At 42.1% G+C, this 6633-nt stretch overlaps 1 long non-coding RNA gene across 1 annotated transcript in view; it reads right to left on the reverse strand.

The window, feature by feature from the left end:
• The window catches only part of LOC103146668 (uncharacterized), a 40706-nt gene extending 35392 nt beyond the window's left edge, over positions 1 to 5314 (reverse strand). The window contains exon 1 of the long non-coding RNA XR_477161.2: positions 5138 to 5314. This is a non-coding gene — a long non-coding RNA (uncharacterized LOC103146668). The remainder of the gene's footprint in view (positions 1 to 5137) is intronic.
• Positions 5315 to 6633: the final 1319 nt, after the last annotated feature.

Genomic DNA, 6633 nt, shown 5'->3' on the forward strand with positions numbered 1-6633 from the left:
AACAAAAGATAAAGACGACAGGAAGTGGTAGGAGGACGATGGCGCTGCATGTTTTTAATAAAATATCAGGTAAACAAACTTATTCATGTGCGATTTTGAAAATGTGTTTTTCGATATTAGCGGAATATTGATAAAGTTTTGCCTACATTTCAGATGGAAACAGCTAAACACACTGGACAAACAATCATCCACAAGGACAATTCAGACAGACAAGTTAACCAAACAATCATGTTTTTGGACTACGGGAGGAAGCTGGAGTACCTCCCAACTCAGTCCTCTGGGCAGGATTCAAATCCAAGACTTTCTTGCTGCAAAGCAGCAACTACTCCACTACCTGTAGCCCCAGTAAAAAATAATGCTGATAAATAGATTATTTAATATGCAGAAAGCGAACATCTTAACCACGACTGCACTGGTTTTCACCTCCCCTCTATAAAACACAAAACTAAGATATCACTGACATTTATGCTCACGTGTAATCCTCCACACTGAGCCCTTTAGGTTATCTGAGGTCACCCTGTTTTTCTGTTTTTGCACTATAATAGTTTTGTTCAACCATCTAAACGACAGCTAAATGACAGCAGATACTTTGCATCCTTACATCGTAAAAGAAAAAAAAGGCTTCCATTAAGATCCCATGGTTTTGCAGGAACAGGTTTTATAACACAGAGACTACATTTGAAGCAATACATCACCTCCTAGCTAAAGGGCCAAACACAGACACACACAAACAAATGCGCACACACACCTTGTCACAAGCCTTTTTAGAGCTCTAATCTGAAATGAGAACATGCCCTGGGTCACACTGGGGGAATGGAAGTCAAAATACAGAATAAAAAAAAAAAGAGGAAAGATGGAGAGGGGAATGAAATGAAAGAGAAAAGCCAAAGGGAAGAACACGGAGAGATAAAAGGCTGAACCAGCAGAGAGGGGGAGACGGGGCAGAAGGGGAGTGGCAGCCAGAGCAAAGCCGACAGGGACCGTGGATCACCCTGGAGGGTCAGAGGTGTGAAAGAGTTGTGGTTGGGTGTAATGCCTCACCCTAACCGAAGCAACCCCCTCCACCCACCTTCCCTTTCCCTCCCGTCCCTCCCAGCAGCTATTTAACATAGAAATTGATTTAAACAGAGGGTGAGATATCCGCTGTGGGACCGGAGGACAGGTGCCTCCAGTCAGCAGAGGAGAAGCTAATGAGAGGTGAACGAACTGAGCGGCGCTAACAAGAACAGCAGAGGGAACGACGAGATGGGACTGTGGGGGTGGAGGGGAAGAAGTAGGGCGCCGGAATTTTTAAAGTTTGTAGTTTTTGGAGAGTATTTATCAAAGAGTCGTTGAGTGGTCGGATGATGACGACGGTGGGAATGGATGTTGGGTAGCAGTCAGCCTCTGACTAAAAACTGTTGCTGTATGACAATCATGACATGCTAACAGCTCAATATCGTGGCAGCAGAGAGAATATTTCACCATTGAAGGCAGTGTAACTTGTTGGCAAGCGCTGCTAATCCGTCTCATTTGTTTTTGCTAAGCCACTTTCTGGCTGGAGGGTAAAGAAGTTGGAGTAGGGGATGCAATCATTGCCCATTAGGTTTGATGGAAAAGATATTGAGAACATTTCTCCTCGCTCTGCTCTTTGGTGTAGCCCTTCAACTGGGTTAGACCAGCATATGTCATGCAATATGTGATAAAACATATATAGCATGACATATGTTATATCATGCTATAACATATAGCATGATATGTTATTGCACTGCCAAACCGCTCCTGTTTGAGGAGTGTGTGAACAACGACGTTAATTTTCTGTGCCATTTTAGAATTGCAGTCTGCCCAGATAGGGTTGAAGAATTTGAGCAACGGCAGTGGAGGAAGTGAACAAAGTCATTCAGTCGGTGTTGGCCGCTCTTTCAAATATTGAGCAATTAAGGTCGGACTAAGAGGAAGTTTTAAGACATTTTATTGCTGTTGTCTTAAAGATGTAATTCAGCTCGGGACTTTTTTCTTTGTGTTGGGGGACCGTCGCCCACCGCGACCGTTTAAAGTGCACACAATTTCTGGTAAGCTTCATCAAGCTAGCATATTACATACAACACAGCCAAATGTTAGTGATTGGGTAAAATCAGATTCAATTGTTTACAACATCAACGGAGTCCATGCGCCTAGGAAGCAATCGTTTCCCAACAGCCTCTGTACGAAGCAAAGATTAGAACAAAGGATTTGGTTTTTACCAGGCTTTGATAAATTAAGAACAATAAACAATAAATCTGTGACCAAAATCTCTCGATTCAGATTAAAACATCTAGAACCCCAAAATCACTAACTAGGTCTACTTTCTCTCCTTATTTAGTAGTAGGAGGGTCCATAAAAAAAACACGGTAAAATCTCAGATGAGTATCAATGTTAGAATCACTCTGAACTCTGTTCCTGAACCATCGGTTCTTTGCCACCATGTATCTGCACACTCGGCGCCGCTGCGGCTGACAGAGTCAGCACCGTCAATACTTTTGACAGGTGAGACGCTGCAGAGGCACGAGGAGGACGAGCCGGGCTGGCCGGAGCGCCTCTCCTTGTTTCAACCGTCGCTCTGAAGCCGAGCTGTCTGTTCATTAAGGAGAAGCTGGACTTCAGAAAAGGCGTGCGTCCTCATTGATCCCTTGCCTGTCACTCGAAGGACGGGAGAGTTCGACATGCCGAGTTGACTCCCGTACGTGCCCGTTTGTGAATATCAACGGGATTAGTGAAAGGTCTGGCTGTCAGGAGAAGTCAGACTGGAACCTGCGCCAAAGAACGGGCCGGGTTGCTCTTTAGGAGTAATCTCACATTTTGATAAATGTTACTTAGGAAACACGACAGGTGTGGCATTTTCTGGTTGGGTTTTCTAAGATCAAAAATCCTCCCCCACCCTCTCTGAATATGATGCGTTTATGCATTTAGACTGTTGAGTTGCATCTTTAAGCAACCCAAGATGGTCACACACATTACATACACGCTCCAAAGTGTCCAGTCTTGCACTGCAGCATCTTGTACATACTCCATGGCAACCATTTCAAAATGAAGATTCATCCACTTTATATAGTTGGCCTAGTTTGTGTACCGCAGCCCCCGCTGAGCACTGCCATCCAGGATGACGACTGGGCCCTTTGCAGACTACACTGAGAAGGTGTGTGTGTGTGTGTGTGTGTGTACGTCTGGTGGAGTGAGAAGGAGCGGGGGGAGGGGAGTGGCGCAAAATCCCAATGCAAATGCCAACATTTAATCTTAAAAGTTGTGTTCTACTTTGCGAAGCTTTCAAGAGACCCACATAAGAATTCAAAGAGGCCTGATTTAAGCTCCAGCCGTAGTGCTGGAGCTGCAGACTTCAACAGTAGATGAGGAAACAACTGAACATGCTACATTGCTCTAGTGAAACAGAATAATGGTGGTCCTTCTTTTTCCCCAAAAACCCCCATTTCTATGCATAGAGATGCAGAGTAATAGTTCTACGGTTCAATTTCTCCTGAAAGTGACTCGGATAATAACAGTTGTCCAATATATACTTGTATCCCTTTAGTACAGAACAAACATAGTTGTTCCATTATGGATGTCATTTATAAATGATATTTGTGGTAAATCTTTTTACGCCTAATTGATTTGGATCAAAGACATTTTTATGTTAGCCACGCCTCCAGTTTCATAGCTATATAAATAAACGCATAAATAAATGAGCCAGAAAAGGGTGCCTTCTCCCAGTCGGGTGGGATGTCCTGCCACAAGTGGAGGAATTTAAGTATCTGGGGATCTTGTCCACCAGTGACAGAAAAATGAATGGAGCAGGACATCGACAGGCGAATTGGCTGCTGTCTGCTGTGAAGCGGGTGCTGTACCGGTCTGTCGTGATGAAGAGAGAGCTGAGTCACAAAGCGAAGCTCTCAATTTACCGGTCGATCTACCTAACCTCATGAGCTTTGGGTCATGTCCGAAAGAAAGAAGTCATGGATATAAGCAACGGAGATTAGTTTTCCCCGTAGGGTGTCTGGGCTCTCCCTTAGAGAGAGAAACTCAGTCATCCAGGAGGGACTAAGAATAGAGCCACTGCTCCTTCACATCGAGAGGAACCAGTTGAGGTGGCTTGGGCATCTGGTCAGGAGGCCCCGGGGAAGACCCAGGACACGCTGGAGGGACTATGTTTCTCGGCTGGCCTGGGAATGCCATGGGATTCCCCCAGAAGAGCTGGCCCAAATGGCTGGGGAGAGGGAAGTCTGGGCCTCCCTCATGACTGGACCCGGATAAACGACGGATGGATGGATGGATGGACATATATGTATATGTGTGATACACATACAGACAGTGATGCTAGCTAGCTAGCATGTTTCTTGCTAGATTCAAGAAACATGCTTTCCCCTCCCTCCTCCATACATAGCAGAAAGTATAATACAAAACATTATTTTGAATCAAAATGACAAAAGTAGCATAAAACACATCGATTCTAACACGGGTCAAAAAAGACTCACTCATGGAAGACTGTATAGTCAGTCACTCATTTATCAACTTTTTAAAACTGTAAACGGTAGTAACTTGCCAGCTTATTTTCCAAAAGATATATAGCTTAAAAAGTTTTTTGATACAAAATCTGCAACAATATTGCTTATATTTCAGCTTGTCAGAAGAGATGAAAAGTAAAGCGTCACAGTAAATAGGCGCCGTCTATTTCCTGGCCTTTTTCTGCGCGCTCGTTTCTTGCTCGCAGCGGTGTAGCAGGTCCAGACCAATAAGTTTTGTTTGTTTTTAATACGAAAATAAAGTCATAATTTTCTAACAACTATACAGCGAACTTCGTTACAATAGGAATTACTGAGCATCTTGTGCAGATTTGGTAGTTATGTTCCTCACAAATAAGGAAAAGCTTAAAAACACATTAGCATCAATTATTGTCAGACTGTCTAGTTCAAAGACATAACCACGGACTCGCTGAGCTGGTCATGTCAGCTCTTAACTGTATTGAAGCCTTTTTCCCCCATTATAACAACTTTTTTCTCATAATTTTACACTTTGTTCCATTTTTAGTCTGTCAATTGTACAACTACTCTCATGATATGACTTTATACTTGAATTTAAGAAAAATAAATAAAAATTCTCGTATCTGTCTGATACTTTCTTTACTCACCTCAGCTGCCATTTTTCTTTTCACCGTCACAAACTTTTCCAGCTCTCTTCACTGAAGGTGCCTGTGCTTCAAATCATCCGCGATTGTGTCTTCCTTCGTCAGCTGTTTACGCCATTGTGTTGGTTCAGGCTACTCCTTCTGCTGGCCTCAACAGGCACCCTGCTCATTCATTCGAACACTGCTGCCGCCTAGTGACCGGAGTTTTGTTTTCAGTCAAGAATGAATAAAGAAAATAAGTCCTCATTCTCGTGCCCCCTTACATCTCACCTGTTCACTGTCATAACCCAAGCGCACTTGAGCTTATGCCTAAACATTCTAATTTTTAAGGATGTTTTGTTTTTTTTTTTCAAAACGCTTGGTGACCTAGTCCTGAATGAGTCAACAATGCCTTGGAGTAATTTTGATAGGCCAAGACTAAGGTTCACCACAGTTTCATGTTTTCTCCATTTGTAGGCTGATATATGATTGCCTGATAGCCAATGACTTTGCTTCTCATCTGTTCTTGAATTTGGATGCCTTGTGAAGATGTGCTAGAGGAAATGCAATCACAGGTTGATTAGCAACCTGGAGACCCAGAGAGGGTTCCATTCTTCACAAACCCTCAAAAAGGGAGCACTTCCTTTGAACTGATAAGAGAAAACTTTTTTCCCAGTCCATAAAATTTCAGATTGTTTTTATTTACTATGTTATTGGGGAACGCTACTATTTGTATGTATATTAATAAAGATGAACCAAGTTCTTCACAGTGAAAAGTGAGATCACCTGTGTTACCAATGAGCAGCTATATAGCTGTAAATGTTGGGACTACAGGAAAACTGACAACGGATGAAGCTACTGCTGTTGAACTTGATTCAGTTTAGTGCATATTTTCCTTGCAACTTTATGTTTGTTTTTGAGGTTTGTCCCAAATGTTTTATCAATATACTGTAGTACTGATCTCACAATTTCCTTACAACAGCTCAAAAAGCTGGAATAGGTTGCAAGAGTCAGCTAGCATCAAATGTTAACAGATGTAAAATATTACACTGCAAACGAGAATCAAACCAATTTTTATTTTAGGCAAAGACATGCAATGCAAAATGAAAATCAGTCATTTACGTTACTGTGATGGGAAAGACCATCTTAGTCAGATTTAGGTCTGGACTTTAACTAGGCCATTCCAGTTAGCATGTATTGTGTGTTGCATAACTTACTGCAATCTTTTTTTTAACCTCAAAAAGGTCTTTGAGGTAAAAGACCTGAGGATGGGATAATTCGAGGATATTAATTTTAGAATATTGGGCATAATTTGGATTAGTAACTGGACTTTGACCTAGCCATTCTACCACATTAATAATAATCTTTATTGTCCGCAGATATGGAAATTTGCCTTTGGCTTTGCATAGTAGTTAAAAATTCTCACAATACACTAAAAAAAAAAAGAAATAAGAGTCAGTCTTTCAAACCTACAGGTAAAACTTCACATCTGAGCAATGGTCAACAGTTATTAAACTTGG

This window comes from Poecilia formosa, unplaced genomic scaffold, assembly GCF_000485575.1.
Source record: "Poecilia formosa unplaced genomic scaffold, Poecilia_formosa-5.1.2 Scaffold165, whole genome shotgun sequence".
Lineage (NCBI taxonomy): Eukaryota > Metazoa > Chordata > Actinopteri > Cyprinodontiformes > Poeciliidae > Poecilia > Poecilia formosa.